This window comes from Talpa occidentalis, unplaced genomic scaffold, assembly GCF_014898055.3.
Source record: "Talpa occidentalis isolate TD23 unplaced genomic scaffold, MPIMG_talOcc4v2.1 talOcc4.6, whole genome shotgun sequence".
Lineage (NCBI taxonomy): Eukaryota > Metazoa > Chordata > Mammalia > Eulipotyphla > Talpidae > Talpa > Talpa occidentalis.
The window spans coordinates 45,694,244-45,711,714 of record NW_023604972.1 but is presented as its reverse complement, the minus strand read 5'-3'; the positions used below and the strand labels follow the sequence as shown (position 1 = coordinate 45,711,714).

Here is a 17,471-nt window from a genome sequence, read left to right as displayed (position 1 = left end):
TGTTGGTGTTGCCTAGTTTCCTGTTTTCTTTTGACGATCTAACTCCTCTTTACTAAAATTTTTATATTGCCTAATCTGTAATTTTTTTTAATGGTTTTTCACCTTTGAAAAGTTGTCTGTACTTGGAGATTATCAGATTAGTCTGTGTTTTCTTTCAGTTAATTTTAGAATTAACTTGTCATGATTTAGTTGAAGAAGCTTAGTTATTGGAGTTGGACTTACTGGTGTGCAAATTCCAGTCCAGTCATTTATTAGCTGTGAGGTGTTGGATGTTTCACAACTTCTCTGTACTTGAGCGTCCTCACTGGTAAAATGATAGTTACACATAGTTCATAATTTTAGTGAAATTAAATGTGATAATGCATGCAAATTGTCTAGCACAGTATCTGCACACAGACTGGCTATTCCTTGCATGTTTCCTTCTCTCTCCCACTCAAGCTATTTTTCTTCAGTCTAGTTAAAATCTGATTGACAAGATAAAGGAGAGGTTTCAAGAAGTAGAGTGTGGCCTTAGTTTCAAAACCAGAGAAACAGTACAGGATGGTACTGATTAAAAAAAGGGATTGAAAGCTGATTTAGCTATTTGAAGTTATTTATAAGTTTTGTAGGAACATATTCATTAGAATAATAAGAGACATTTTAATAAGACGAGGACCAAATAAAGCCATAAGATATACATGAAGTATGATGTGTATGTGTAGCTCTATCAGTCATTATATCTTTGAGAAATAGTTATAATTCTGTTCCTTTTCCTCTCATTGTTAAAATGCTAATAAGAGGATAGGGATAGCAATGTTAATACACGTAAAATATATTTTGTTGTGTGTATGAATTGTAGGTCATTTTTGCTATAATTAGTTACAAATGACAGTGTTTATGGCATATTTTATAGTTAGTCGTCAACCTGGTCAAGAACTGCTGCTACATTTGAATTTTATTGTTTTGAGTAACTCTTATGGGACTTAGCCATTTTTTCATTAAATTACAGTTATTTGTCAACAGTGTTTTTATTTTTTTTTTTTTAAGATTTTATTTATACAAGAACCAGGGTACAGGCCAGATGTGCGGGAGGATGAGAGGATTCACCAGAGACAGAGTGGGGAACAGAACAGGCAGACAGACGAAATACATTGCTGAGGGGAGCAGTGGGCAAGACGGGAGACATCTGCTGCACTATGTGGGATTCTCGCTGGCCGGCAGGCTGGGATCGAACCGGCGCTGCAGAGGCTGTGGACAGCTTCACAGCTCAGCGCTCAACCACCTGCGCCACCAGGGAGGCCCTGTTTGTCAACAGCGTTAAGCATCTTTTGTGGAAAGCAGCTTTAAATTCATTTTAGAAAGAGATGGGAAGTACATGAATGTTTATAGTATAGTAATCATTGTTCATATTATTTCATCTTTCCTAGATTGTAAGATTTCCAAAAACGTTTTAACTATTAAAAATAATAGGTTTTTGGTAAATTTTTATAAAGCATTTTCTTTCATCTTTTTGTATAACAGCGTTAATGTGAAACTTAAAAATTATCAATAAAAATAAATGTTCATTTAGCTTTTCCTCAAATGGAGAAATATCAGTCTTGTGCAACTGGGTTTTAGAAAAAGATGCAATTTTTCATTTCATTCCTTGACTTTGTATAACTGCTTGCTGTGCTATGCAAGTTGTAAGTATACTGTCTTCATTTCAGCAACCTTAAAACAAGAAGGAAATTCTGTATTGGTTAGCTCAGGAGGAAGGTAATGAGTTTAAGTAATAAAAGAGGAAATTTGTTCCTCTGTGACCTTTGATGAGTTGGTAAAGTTGGCATTTTGACTGCAGGATTGAAATTCAGAAGAGTTTTATATTTACTTTGCTTTGTTGCTTGCTGCAGAGTATCTACCTGGCAGGAAAAAAAACTAGGAATCCAAGTTAAGGTTGTGGGAATCGATGAACAATACTCTTCGTTCTGCTGATAAAATCTGGGTATCTGTATTTTACAATGGCTGGTTTTTGCTTTCACGAATGGTCGAAGTAACCTTTTCCTGGAACCAGGCTTGACTCAAAGTCTTTGTAAGTTCTCTTATTCTTTATCTTTTAAAGCAACTATTTTAGGAGCTATTTTAAAGTTGACACCCATCCCCTTTAGACCTTTTCTGCTCAATACAAAGCACCACCTTGGCAGTCATTTATATGAGTAGAGTGGGTACTGTAGCTAGGCATTTATTCATGCCAGTAAGTTAAGGATTAGCTCTATTGTTTAAGGCTATCTGTTTGGGATCAATGTGAGTAAGCAGTGAGCCTGCCTTTTATTTTCTTTCATAATTAAGATGGTAGCACCTTGGAACTCTTTCCTGGATGAAGCTTTTCTTTGTGCTTCATCAGTTTTTGTCCCAGAGTTACTAAGGTTTTTCTATTTCATTGTTTTTTAGTGGAAATTTGTAGATTTAGATATGGCTTTTCCAGATTCTAAACCACGTTCTCAGATAAATAAAATCAGTTTTAACACCATATATGTATACACACACGTATATGCTGCGTCTCTCTAATGGTCGAACACTATATAATTTGGTTCAGGTTAAGAGTATGGGACAGTTATTATGGTTACTATCAGACTTTCATACAAGTTAACTTTGTATTCAAGATTTAATTAAAATTTCCCAAAAAGTAGAGAAATTAAAATAATCAGAAACCTATTCATTATAAAATGGACTCATTAGTTAATTCCTTAATTTTTGAAGCTATCAAGTTCCATTTTCTGGTAATAGAAACCATTGAACTAGTGTTTGGCGTTTGAATTCTCTTAATGTAATGCAACATTCTTAGTTTACACAGAGGTGATTTTTTTTCTTTGCTTACATAAGCAAATTTAAGATATTGTATTTGTTACATATTTTTCAATTCATTGATTTTCATACAACCCTAGAGAGAGAGAACTTGGAAGTCAGAGAAGGAAAAGTTATTTTGTATGATGGATTAGAATATTACTTCAGGGTTTCTTTTTTTTTTTTTTCTTACACTTTTAAACATCTTCTGTTGAGTCCAATTTTTCTAGTAGATTTGTTACTTTAAGTGATAGTAACTCTTGTACCATTGATATGCTTACTCTCTAACAATGTGACTTATCTGAAAGAACTGTGATCCTTTTACAGCTTCCTTGCAACTCATCTCAGTTGACCTGAACATATTTACTCTTGATTTGTTTATAGCAGAAAAGATGTTTTCATTTCTGGTAGGTTTGAAAAACAGGTTGTACTCTGGATTTTTGTTCCTTCATCTTTTAGATATCACAATTGATTTAGGAGAATACTTTGGGCAATATTTGTTACTGATTAGTAGTTTGAGAAGAATAGTTGCAGGAAACTTTCTGATCTTAAATTCTAGACGTCCTTGTGATAGGAGTACCCTTGCTTCTGTTTCTTACTCTTCCCACCTAACTTTCACAGGTTCATTATAGTAGAAAGGTATGTGTTCAAAGAATTTGCAGCAGTCGGATACAGTGATTTTTGATGATCATTGTTGAGAATGCTGGAAAACAAATGACTTTGCATGTTTAAGCTTGAACACATGCCAGATGGATAGGTCAATCTTGACTACATAATAGCATCTTGAATATATAACAGAATGGAAACTTTGTTCCCATTCTGTGGCTTTTTTCTTGCTTACCTGGATACCTTACAATTGCCCTTCAGAGAGGAATGTGGGACTCTGAAGTGGGAATGACAGATCATTTGGACAGGACTACAGATTTAAAAAAATCCCAAACTGCTTTTCTTACTTATTTTGTCAGTGTCTGTACTAGTGATTAAGTAGGAATAAAAGAAAGGCACTGTTGATTGGAGAATTCATTAATGAAATGGGAACATGGTTTCACCTAAATTAAGCTGCTCTGTAATGGGTGTTTGTTACATTTGCTGTGTTTCTGTGTCAAAAAATGAACTGTTTCTGAGTCACTGTGTATTCCACCAGGTTATTTGGATTCATAGTGTTAGGGATATGATAGTAATAGGATTTGGGTGTTCTGGGTCCCTAGCTATATCGTCATTTGTATATTTATCCTTCTAGTTAAGGTTGTACTGTGAGTGGAATTAGGTTTCCGAGGGGTCTATACATAGAAAGAAAAATAAGAATTGAATTATCAACTTAATATGTAGAACTTGTATTGACTGGGCTATTTTGAAATCAAGTCCTGAATGCACCTCCTACTCAATACCCCTGCTTCTAGATAGCTTTGAAAAACCAATTTACTAAAATTGTTTTCTTTCAGCAAAATTATTTAAAAAGTTATCTGTTGTTATAAATAGACCATTGCTTTTTAATGCTGAATAATATATTTAATTGATTTAATTTTTTACCACATTTTATTTCTCTATTCGTTTGTTGTTAGATATTTAGGCTGTTTTCAGGTTTTGACTGACAGATAACACTACTGTGGACATTTGGGTTCAGTTGAGCCTTTGGGTTGACATGTTTACATTTTTCCTGGGTATTAAATACCTAGGAGTGGAATGTCTGGGTCATATAGGTATGTATTTAACTTTTTAAGAAACTGCAAAACTTTATCCCCCAAAATTGTACTGGTTTTCATTCTTCCATGCCTTGTATAAGAGTTCCAATTGCTACACATTCTTGCTAGGTCAGTCAGTTTTAGCCATTTTAATAGGCAGGTAGTGGTATCTCATTGTCGGTTAATTTTCATTTCCCTAATGACTAATAACATTTAGCTTCTTAGGTGCTTATTTGACATCCATATATCTTCTTTGGTGAAGTACATGTTAAAAATTTGTCCATTAAAATTATTTTCTAAGTAAGTTTTGAAAGTTCTTTGATAAACATTTTTTTAAATAAATTTTTATTAAAGTAACGTGTTCAGCATTAAATTTCAACATCTGTATATACTATACTGCATCATAATCATTACCAAGAATTTTGTTTCCTCCCACTGCCATACAGTTAACCCCTTTGCCATTTCACCCATCCCCCTGTCCCTTTTTTCCTCTGCTGACCACTGATTCTGCTCTTTGATTTTGTATCTGTTTTTGTTTTGTTTGCTTGCTTCTTTATTCTCCAGATGTGAGTGGAATCATTTGGCATTTGTCTGTCTCCTTCTGACTCATTTGACTTAGCATTGTGTATTCAAAGTCCATTCCATGTTGTCACAAATGGCAAGAATTTTTATAGCTGTGTAGTATTCCTGTGCATAAAAATATATAAAATCTAAAATCTATAATATGCATATATGTATATACCACACTTCTTTATCCATGCCTCCACTGATTGGCACTTAGGTTGTTTCCATATCTTCACTGTTGTAAATAATGTAGTTAACATGGGAGTGCATATATCTTTCTAATTTGTGTTTCTATGTCCTTCTGATAAATACCTAAAAGTAAAATATCTAGATCATAGGATATTTTTATTCTTAATGTTGTGACACCTCTCCATACTGTTTTCCCATTGCTGCACCAGTAACATCCCTACCAACAGTATTCCTTTTCTCAACATCTTGGCTAACCCTGTTGTTTCTTATCTTTTTGGTAATAGCCTTTTTAACAGATATGAGGTGACATCTCATCCTAGTTTTAATTTACATTCCCCTAATAAAGAGGTGATGAATATCTTTTTATGTGCCTGTTGGCCATCTGTATTTTGTCTTTAGTGAAATGTCCATTTCAGATCCTCTCTACTTTAAAATCCTGTTGTTCACATTTTTGTTGTTGAGTTGTGTGACTTCTTTACATATTATGCCTATTAACCCCCTTGCCAGATGTATGAGTTGCAAAATCTTCTCCCATTTTATTTTGATGGTTTCATAATTCTTTATTATATATATGACTCAAATATTTTTTTTCCAATCTGAATATTTTTTTTATTAGTGTCTTTCAAAGAGCAGAAGTTCTTGATTGTGATAAAGTTCAACTGAATTAGTTTTTTGTTTAGTGGATCATGCTTTTTTGCTCTATTAAGGAATCTTTCCCAAACTTAGAATTTCTAAGATTTTCTCCATGGCTTCTTCTAGATGTTTTCTAATTTTAGGTCTTACATTTATAGTTCTCTTTGCATCTGTGAAATAGAGATAAGGAGTAATTACTAAGTGAATTAATAATGCATGTGAATTAATACATGTGACTGACTTTGAGTTAGTATTTGTAGATGGTGTAAGGTAAATGTTGAGGTTCATTTGTTTGAATATAGCAGTTTAATTGCTCTAGCAATACTTGTTAAAGATCATTCCTCCCATTGAATTCACTTGGCACCTCTGTTAAAAAAAAAAAAACAACAAACAATTATTTATGTGTGAATCTACTTCAAGACTCTGTCCTGTTCTTTTGATCTATTTGTTTATCTTCATGCTAATACATTATTGCCATGATTACTGTGGCTTTATAATCACTCTTGAAATTAGGTAGTAAGTATAGTGAGAAGCCTCTAATTTTATTGTTTCCTTTTCAAAGGTGTTTTGCTGTTCTAAGTCCTTTGTATTTCCAAGTAAGGTTTAAAATAAGTTTGTCAATTTCTAGAAAACCTAATCATTGAAACAGAATTGAGAATGAACTGAATCTGAGATCAGTGTGGGGAGAATCAACATCTTAATGTTATCTTCTGTCAACATAATGTGTGTCTCTATATATTTAGCCCCTTAATTTTTCTCACTGTAGTGTTGTAGTTTTCAGTGTAAAGGTCTTCTATATCTTTTTTTATAGTAATCTCTGGGTATTTTGTAAATTTTGCTGTTATTGTAAGTGATTTTTAAAAAATTTCAGTTTGCAGCAACATAATAGATTATCTTGTAATCTTCAATCTTGCTAAATGTACTCATTATTTCTAGTAGCTTTTTGTACATCCTGTAAGACTTTCTACATATATAGTTGTATTATCTGAGAATAAAGAGGGATTTAATTACTTCTTCCAGTTTTTTTTGTAAGATTTATTTATTTTTTAAAGATTCATTTATTTTTACAGGACACAGGTGAGGGAGGGTGAGAGAATTCATCAGAGACAGAGCAGGGAGCAGAACAGGCAGAAGGACTGAAATACATTGCTGAGGGGAGCAGCGGGCGAGTCAGAAGAGGTCTGCTGCGCCATGTGGGTAGCTCCCTGGCTGGCCGGGAATAAAACTCGTGCTGCAGACAGCTTCATAGGTTGTGTCTTAACCCCTGCGCCACCAGGGAGGCCCCACTTTTTCTTTTTGATTGAAGTAGCAGTGGCTGACCACATTGTGTATGATTTAGAGATACAGGATTATCCCTTTTAAGCATGGTTTCCTACACCACTATCCTCCACCATAACCTGTTGTGCTCCTTCCCCACTTTGTTCTTCCCTTTCCTTCTCCCCTTTTGGTAGCCTCAGTTCTACAGTCAGACTTCTAGGGTTGGTTATTGATTTGGCTTTATCTGAACCTTTGTTATGTTTCTCTACAGTCCACATATAAGTGACACCATCTGGTATTTGTCCTTCTGACTTATTTTGCTTAGCATACATACTGTCTCAAATGGCAAGAGTTTATCTTTTTACAGCTGAATAGTATTCCATTGTGTATATATATTCCATACCACATATTCCTAATTCACTTCTCTGTCTTTGGGCACTTAGGTTGTTTTCATAGTTTGGCTATTGTAAAAAGTGCTGCAATGAATATGGGAGCGTATTATAGCCCATTCCATTAATGTTTTTGCATTCTGCAAGTAGATACTTAAGAGTGGAATTGCTGGATCCTAGGGAGATCTATTTTTAATATTTTGAGAAATCTCCATAATGTTTTCCATATGGACTGGACAAGTCTACATTCCCACCAGTAGTCTATGAGGATTCCTTTTTCTCCACATCCTCATCACTTCATTATCACTTGTTTCTTGTCTTTTTGATACAGGCTGTTCTTACAGTTATATAAGGTACTATCTCATGGTGGTTTTGATTAGCATTTCCCCCGATCATAAGTGATGATGAGCTTTTGTCTGCTGGCCATCTGTATGTCTTCTTTAGAAAAGTGCCTATTTAGCTTTCCTGCCCATTTTTTATTGTGTTATTTGTTTTTGTTGAGTTGTATGAGTTCTTTGTAAATATTTGATGTAAGCTCCTTGTCAGATGTATAGTTTGCAAGTATTTTCTTCCATTCTGTAGGCTGTATTCCTGATTTAGTGACAGATTTTTTTTCACAGGGTTGGTTATTGGTTTGGCTTTATCTGAACCTTTGTTATGTTTCTCTGCAGTCCACATATAAGTGACACCATCTGGTGTTCACTTCTGGTGCAGAAGCCTTTTAGTTTGATGTAGTGCCAATTGTTTATCTTACTTGTTTTTCTTGCTGTTGGAGATAAATTCACAAAGTCATACTGAATCCTATGTCACGGAGTAGTTTTCTTCTGTGTATTTTATATATTTTTTTTTTTTTACTGAAAGCTTCAGTTTCTATCTCCTGTTTTTTATTCTCAGGACTTTTTTTTTTTTTTTTTTTGGGATTTCTGTATCTTTGATCAGCTTTTCTGTTTCATTTCTTTGAATCTCTTTATGATGGCAATTTTGAACTTTGTATCTGATTGGAAGAAAAGATCTTCCTTGTCTTTATGATTGGCTTCTGGAGATTTGTTTTCTCTCTATGGTGAGTGCAATAATCCCTTGAGGATTTAAGGTGCCATATGTTATATGTTTCTGTATCCCATTTTTTAGCTTTTCAGGTTGCTTTTTAAGTATCTGATTTCACCCAATTCATGGGGTCCTCTGATTTCAGTACCTCTGGCTACTTAAGGCTTTCCTCCTGGGAGCGAGCAGATACCATCTTACTCTCATTCAGTCCACTTTTATCTTTGTAACATAAATGAGATCAACCATCATTTATATTGGAACTGTACTTGTCAGTTGAAGTCATAGGGTGGCTACAGAAAAAAATGTTCAGCAACGGAGAATCTAAAACATTTTGTGAGAGTCAGTTGATTATATGAAATAAATAATATTGAATATTTTTGTATTTTATTTTTAATTTTGTGACACATACTTTTCTTAGTAAAATTCTTAACAAATATCACGCCCATCAATACATCACACACTCCCCTACTCCTCACCCTGAGAGCTTGTTTGTTTTTTGCTGTTGAGCAGTTCTTGTAAGTATATTGGCTGTGTCATTCTCAGCTTCCTTGCCCAGCACCTAACAGCTGATGACTGCCCAGTATTCAGGAAAAAGTGTAGAATTCCTGTTTCTTTTCTGTTATCCTGCGTTGTCCTCATACTTTTCTAGATTTAGAGTATCAGGCACAATGGTGTAGTGAATAAGAGTGGGGCTGTAAACCAGACTGCCTAGGTTAAATCCCACCTCTGCCACCCACTAACAATGTAACCAAAGGCAAGTTCCCTGTGCTTTTCTAAAATAGAGATAATTGAAACACCTACAAGTTAGACTAGTTGTGATTACTAAGTGAATTAATACATATAAAACACTATGGATACAATTTTTACATGGTTGGTGCACATTGAATAGTAGTTATAACCTTTTATTTATTTCTACTTGGAAAATGCTGGGATGTTCTGCCTTTGATGGAATAGCGATCTGCTTCTTTTAGCAACTAGAGTTATTTTTAACTGGGCCAACTTCTTGGATTAAGAATTTATAAAATAATTTATGACCTGTAGCTTTTCCCTTTCTCTTTGTCATAATTTGTTTTGCACTAATGCTTAATTTTCTAGACACTTGTTTAACATAGCTTATATGCTGGACTCATGCTTAGGTCATTTTTTTGCAGGAATTTCAAATGTGGCACAGTTACTGTTTCAGCCAGATATTTTTTGTTGTGAGGGGCCTCTCCTGAGTATTACAGGGTATATAGCAGCATCCATGACCTCTGCTTACTCTATAGATGTCAGTAGTACCTTTCCCTCAATTTGTGATAATGAAAAATGGCTCCAGATGTTGTCAAATTTCCCCCAAGGAACAAAATCACACATGATGGAGAGCCATTTTTTTTTTTTTTTTTAAATAGGGGCTTCAGTGTATGTTGTCACAAGAAACTGTGGTTTATTGTTTCAGTATTTCTTAGAGAAAGTGTTCTTTTACAATTGGAGAATGAAATATTCTGATTGTTAGAGAGATGACTTATGCTAAATATAGATTACCAGTTTTCAGGTTAGCCTAAAAAAAAAAAAAAGACATCTAATGTGCACTCAATTTTGGGGGGGAATTATTTATTGCAAAATAGTAGATGGGCACAAAATATTGGGTATTAGGAGACCAAATAGAATTCTGGTACGGTATTTATATTTCATGTACCTTTGAAAAATTATTTCACTCTTGTGTTTACGTAAATCATAGACTTTTTTGGTAATTATTAAGGTAAACTTACAGGCTGTTATTATTACAAAGTAGTTACCAGTTTTACTGGGAGCTAGTTTTTGTTAATTATGAAATTTTTTCACCAATTTGGAATAACTAGCATGAGTTATAACCATCATCATTGAGTCCTTTTTCATTTGTCCACATTGGAATTGTCTTCTAAGAACATGAGGGTTTATTATTTATAGGTATAGTTTTTGCTTTCTAATTTCTTCCCTTCAAAGAGAATCATTAGGAAACTGGATTTTAGAAACTTTTTCCCAAGGCAGTTCATTTGTCTACTTTATTTATAGAACTAATACATCCCAACAATGTAATATTATTTATTTAGTGCTACTGTATTTGATGTATCCATGTAAAAAAAATTAGTGTGTTTCATTCAATAAGCTCTTAGAAATTTTCTGATGTTTTTAATGTAGCTATTTATGTATACATTAAATTATAGTGCTTTTTAGTAACACATTTTTAATTCTGAAATTTTTGAATAGAAATTTGCTGAGATAGCCTGGTAAAAGACTCAATATCTGAATTTCTAGAACTATGGCCAATATCATTGAGAAGTTTTAATTATCTCCTGCAGGTTTAAGTTGGGGATTCTGCACATTTTTCTGGGATGATAAAGTTACACTTTTAGATGGAATAATTTAAATCTAGATATTTATCTTTTATTTATTCTCAAAATCTGAAAGAAAGGCTTATGTTAGAACTGGAAAGATAGGCTAGTTGTTTACTTTACAGAATCTTGAATTTAGAGATAGTCTATTCTATTCTAGGTGGATTCTCTCAATTTCAGGGTGGAGTGTGAGTACACATTTAAGGATTGAGTCTTTTTTTTTTTTTACTTTTTTTTTTTTTTTTAATAGAGGCATGTTTTATTTATTTATTTTGTTTGTTTGTTTTGTTTATACATGCACTGGGTACAGTCAGAAGCGCGGGAGGGTGAGAGAATTCACCAGAGCCAGAGTGGGGAGCAGAGCAGGCAGAAGGACCAAAGTACACTGCTGAGGGGAGCAGCGGGCGACAGGTGAGGTCTGCGCACCATGTGGGACCCTCCTCCGGTGACCGGGGAGCAGCCGGGGATCGAACCAGCGCCGCAGAGGTCGCCGGCAGCTTCGCAACCCAGCGCTCAACTGCTGCGCCACCGGGGAGGCCCAGGATTGAGTCTTATACTGACAACCTGTTCACTACACTAGTAGTTATAATTGTGCATGCTGGGAAACTTACATTAAATGTAATGATAGTCATGTGCTGTAGTCCACTTTTGTGATGGGTTAAGAATAGTTTTATATTTGCTATAAGTACAGAGATTTTAAGGTATTGTAACTTCTTTAAGAATGTAAGCCAACTTGGATGTATGACTAGAAGAAATTTTTTTTTTAATATTTTTTTTGCTGTTCAGATACTTTTTTTTAAAAAAAAGATTATTTACGCATGTAAGAGCTGGGGTACAGGCCAGAGATGTTGGGGGTGAGAGGATCTACCAGAGACAGAGTGGGGAACAGAACAGGCAGATTGACTGAAATACACTGCTGAGGGGAGCAGCAGGCGAGTCAGGAGAGGTCTGCCTCACCATGTGGGTTTCTCCCTGGCCGGCGGGGGATTGAACTAGTGCTGAGGTGGCTGTGGATTGCTTCATAGTGCGGTGCTTAACCCCTTGTGCCACCAGGGAGGCCCTAGAAGAAATGTTGAACAAAATAAAGTAATAGGGGATAAAGGAAGGAGGCAACCAGATTTGAAAGTATCGTATTAACTAGTGGACTCTCTTATCACTGGCAAGTCTTCATATAAGGAAGGTGCTCTATAGGAAAAAGTCAGGAAAGCATGAACAGATTTTTGAACTTTATATGATCTTTATTCTGCCCACCTATATAAAACCATCACTCTATGCCTATAGCAGTACATTCAGCAATCCTGAACTGCTTGTAGTTTCTGTGTGTGTGTGTGTGTGTGTGTGTGTGTGTGTGTGTGTGTGTGTGTGTGTGTGTGTGTGTGAGAGAGAGAGAGAGAGAGAGAGAGAGAGAGAGAGAGAGAAACTTGTTTGGTTTTCATATGACCTGAGTCCCATATGTCCTGTTAGCTTTATCAGTAACAAAAATAACTTATTTTGACTCTTTGCCATTCAGTTACCAAGACTCAGTAAAATGCTATGGATTTAACTTTTGTGATTTTACTTGCTAAAGTCAGTTGATACTGTTTTTAGAATAACATTTAGAAATGCATTGAAGTTAAGATAAAGTTAGAGGAATTGTATCCATTGTTGATTTTCCTTTGTACAATCTTGAGTGGATTTTTGGATGGTAAAGCAGTTTTCCCCCAAGATGTTCTGCTTCACCAAGAAACAAGAAGTTTTAAATTATTTTATTTATTGTATGTATTGTATTTAATTTATTGATTGTACTTCTGATGATAATTATTAGTAAGTATAGATTAACCAGTATGTTCAGTTCACCAAAATTTCCCATGCTTTCTTTGTAGTCTACCCTTCACCCCCAGTTTCTAGAAACCACTTATAATTTTCCTCCTTAGGTAGTTTTGATTATTCTGGAATGTCATATCACTGGATTCACATAGTATTTAAAAGTTGAGATATAACTGATCTATAGCATTATATTAGTTTTAGGTATATAACATATTGGTTTGATATATATATTGTGCAATGATAACCACAATTAGTCTAGTTAGACAAAATTACAAGTTTTATCTTATTGTGGCAAGAGCCTTTTTTTTTTTTTTAAAGATTTATTTATTTATTTATACAAGCACTGGGTACAGTCAGAAGCGCGGGAGGGTGAGAGAATTCACCAGAGCCAGAGTGGGGAGCAGAACAGGCAGAAGGACCGAAGTACACTGCTGAGGGGAGCAGCGGGCGGCAGGAGAGGTCTGCGCACCATGTGGGACCCTCCTCCGGTGGCCGGGTTGCAGCTGGGGATCGAACCAGCGTTGCAGAGGTTGTGGGCAGCTTGGCAACCCAGCGCTCAACCGCTGCGCCACCAGGGAGGCCCTGGTTCGTTTTTTTTTTTCCTTGTCTCAGATTTCACTTATAAGTGAGATCATAGGGTTTTTGTTTTTGTGTGACTTGTTTCACTTAACACCCTCAAGGTCTATCCATGAGAATGACAGGATTTCCTTTTATTTTATGGCTGAATAATATTCCAGAGTGTGTATATATATCTCAACCATGTTTTCTTTCTTTTTTAATCCATCATTTTCATGTTTTGTTTCTGTTTATTGGCTACTGTAATAATGCTCCAAGGAACATAGGGATACAGGTATCTCTTCCCATATAATGGAAGAGGGGAAGTGAGAATGCTAGATTTTATGGTAGTTGTACTTTTAATTTTTTGAGGAACCTTCATACTGCTTTCTGTAGTGACCGCACCAATTTATATTCCTACCAACAGTGCACAAGGACTCCCTTTTCTCCACATTCTCACTCTTTAACTATCTCTTATCTTTTTTAAAATAGTCATTTTAACAAGTTTGAGGTATGTCATTGTGATTTTCATTTGCATTTCCCTTGTAGTTAGTGATGTTGAACCCCTTTTCATGTACCTGTTGGCCTTCTGTATACCTTCTTAGGAAAATTTTGTTTAGTATATTTATATTTAATTAATATATATTCATTTATATTTAATATAAGTATAGGGCTTTTAAAGTACTGTAATATCTTTAAGAATGTGGGCCCACTTGGATATATGACTATTCTTTGATTGATGTTGTGTCTGTTGAGTTGTGTGAGTTCTTTATATACTTTAGATATTAACTCCTTATCAAATATGTGATTTGCAAGTATTTTCTCCTATTTATTTTGTTGATAATTACTTTTACTGAACAGAACCTTTTACATTTGACATAGCCTCAAATGTTCTTTTTTTCTTTTGGTGTTAAATACAGGAAATCATTGCCAAGATCACTGTCAAGGAGCTTATCTCCTATGTTTTTTTCCTAGGAGTTCTGTGATTTCGGGTCTTCATTCAAATCTTTAGTACAGTTGATTTTTATGGATAATGTAAGATAGTGTTCCATTTTTGTGATTTCACATGTAGGTGTTCAGTTTTCCCAACACAGCTTACTGAAGAGACTGTCCTTTTCCCATTGTACATTCTTGGTTCTTTTGTCATAAGTTAATCATACACATGCATTTATTTCTGGACTCTCTATTTTGTTCCATTGATCTATGTACCTGTTTTGATTACTAGTGTTTTGTAAAATAATTTGAAATTAGGAACTGTGATGCATACATTTTTGTTCTTCTAAGATTTATTTTGCCATTTAGGGTCTTTTGTGGTTTTCAGGATTGTTCTTTCCTGTGAAAAATGCCATTGGAATTTCAGTAAGGATTGCATTGAATCTGAAGATTGCTTTGTATAGTATTAACACTGTCATATAGTATGAACACTTTAACTCCATGGATATGGGGAATCTATTTATGCCTTCACTTTCTTTCACAGTTTTCATTGGATACATCTTTCAGTTGGGTTAATTTTATTCCTAAATATTCTTGTTGAAATAATTGCAGATGAGTTTATTTTCTTAAGTGCCCAAAGAGAGATGAATAGATTAGGATGATTAGATTAGTATATACTGTGTATATATACACACACAGTAAAACACTACTCAGCTCTAAAAATAAAGACAAACGTGCCATTTGAGGCAGCATGGATGGAACTGGAGGTGCTTATGCTAAGCAAAATGTCTAAAGGAGAAAGTGACCAGATAGTGTAACTTACATGTGGGATAAAGAGCAATAAAACAGTCAGATAAAAACAAACCAATAACAAAACTCTGGAAATTTGACTGTAGAATTGAGGCTACCAGAGGGGTATTGGTGGGGGAAAAGAAAAGTAGGGAGGGAGCACAATGGAATATGTTTGGAGGACTGTGAGTGCCTTGGCTGTGGGTGTGGTAACATACTTTTATGGGGTGATCCTATAATTCTAAAATATATACAATGTTGTAAAACAATGTTACCTCAATTTAAAAACATTCTGAGTACTTGTTTTTTGTGTGTAGAAATGCAGTTGATTTTTGTGTACTGATTTTGTGTCCTGTTGCTTTATTGAATTCATTAATTCTAACAGTTTTTTTCCAGAGTCTTTAGGGTTTTCTATGTATAATATCACATCATCTTTAGGGACAGTTTTACATCTTCCTTTTTGATTTGTATTCCTTTTATTTCTTGCCTAATTGCTCTGGTTAGGACTTCCAGTACTATGTTGATTATACCTGGCAGTAGTGGATGTTCTTGTGTTCCTGACCTTAGAGGAAAAGCTTTCAGGTTTTTATTGTTGAATAAGATATTTACTGTGGGCTTGTTTTATATATATAACTTTATGTTGAGTTACATCAATGTAACCTTTGAGTGAGTATAGTATCTTTAAGTCAGCATGATGCATTTGACATTCTTGTATATATCAGTAGTTCAGTCCTTTTTATTGCTAAGTAGTATTTGTATGGTTGTTTCACTGGTTATTTTAGCTAAAGATACTTGGGTTGTTTCTAGTTTGTGTGATCATGAATAAAGTTACTAAAAATATTTATGTGCAGATTTTTATGTCATCATAACTTTTTATTTTGCTTGGGTAAATACCTAGGAATGGATTTGCTGGATTGTATAGCTAATTTTATGAGAAACTACCATATTATTTTCTAAAGTGGTGGGTATCATTGTGCTTTCCCATAGCAAAATATGAGTGTGGATATATATATATATATATATATGTATAAATATAAATGTATGTGTGTGTGTGCGCACATGGGTATGAGGAATGTGTATGTGCACATGGGTATGAGGAATCTTGGTCAGCCCTAGGTTTTGCTAAATTTTAAATCATTCTAATAGATGTGTAATGATATCTTACTGTGTATTTTTTTTTAAAAAGATTTATTTATTTATGCATACAAGAACTGGGGTACAGGCCAGAGGTGTGGGGGTGAGAGGATTCACCAGAGACAGAGTGGGGAGCAGAACAGGCAGACTGACTGAAATATACTGCTAAGAGGAGCAGTGGGTGAGTCAGGAGAGGTCTGCTGCACCATGTGGCTAGCTCGCTGGCTGGGGATGGAACTAGTGCTGCAGTGGCTGCTGATAGCTTCATAGGTTGTGTCTCAACCCCTTGCGTCACCTGGGAGGCTCCTTATTATGATTTTAAGTTGCAGTTTCCTAATGATTGCTGTTGCGCTTCTTTTCATGTGCTTATTTCCTATCTGTATATTTTCTTTGGTTAAGTGTCTATGGAAATATCTAGTCAATTTTTTTCTTATGATTTTGTTTTGAGAGTTCTTTGTATAATTTGGGGTGCTTTTCCAGTTAAGTGTTTGTGAATATTCTCAATCCTGAGAAGCATGTTTTTTCATTAATCTTTGGGAGCATAAATTTCACATTTTCATGAAATACCATTTATCTACATTTTTCTTTGTGGATCAGGCTTTTCGTGTTTTACCTAAGAAATAGTTGACTAATCCAAGGCACAAAGAATTTTTCCCTGTGTTTTCTTAAACAAATTGTGTAGGTTTTGGGTTTACACAAAGTCTTAATCCTTGTAATTTTGGTTATAGTGCAAGATATGGATCATTGTTTATTTTTACATATGATATTCCAACACCATTTGGAAAATATGTATGTGTTTGGTCTTATTTGCAGATTCTTCTTTTCCTTTAAGCTATCTGTGACTTTTCATCAACACCAAATTGTGTGGATTACCATAGCTTTATTATAAGTCTTAATGACAGGTAGTAATATACATCCAGGTATATTTCTCTTTCAAGAATATTTTGGCTCTTCTGTATACTTTGTCTTTCTGTCTTTCTGTATACTTTGTCTTTCTTCAGTTCTGAAGAACTGAAGAAGAGGTGAAAGATTACTTTAATCATGAAGGGTGGTTAGTAATTTCACACCCATTCAAAGAAATGAGAAAGTATAGATCAGAGGAAATAGAAATAGAGGTTAAACCAAAAACTTTAAAAGATAGGGGTAAGGGAAGAAATAGTCCTGGAAAAATGGATGTTGAATATTTTAATCTAGTCTAATTATCTCCTATTTAAGTAAGATAATTAGATTGTATTCAATATCTTTACATAAGTGGAGGCACTAAATGCAAGAGGCCTTAAAGACTTGTGATTGTTAGGTTGAGTAAGACCTATTATGTAATGATAAGACAAGAATCATAAACTTTG

The 17,471-nt window shown here is 34.6% G+C and overlaps 1 protein-coding gene across 6 annotated transcripts in view; it reads left to right on the top strand.

The window, feature by feature from the left end:
- Window positions 1–17,471, top strand: part of CNOT6L (CCR4-NOT transcription complex subunit 6 like) — a 96,709-nt gene that overhangs the window by 16,164 nt on the left and 63,074 nt on the right. The window contains exon 1 of one of the 6 annotated variants that reach the window (XM_037530439.2): window positions 2,028–2,047. The exons of the other annotated variants lie outside the window; for them this stretch is intronic. The gene's annotated coding sequence lies outside the window, so the exon portion shown is untranslated. Of the gene's footprint in view, window positions 1–2,027; window positions 2,048–17,471 lie in introns of those variants that run through there. 6 annotated transcript variants of the gene reach the window in all.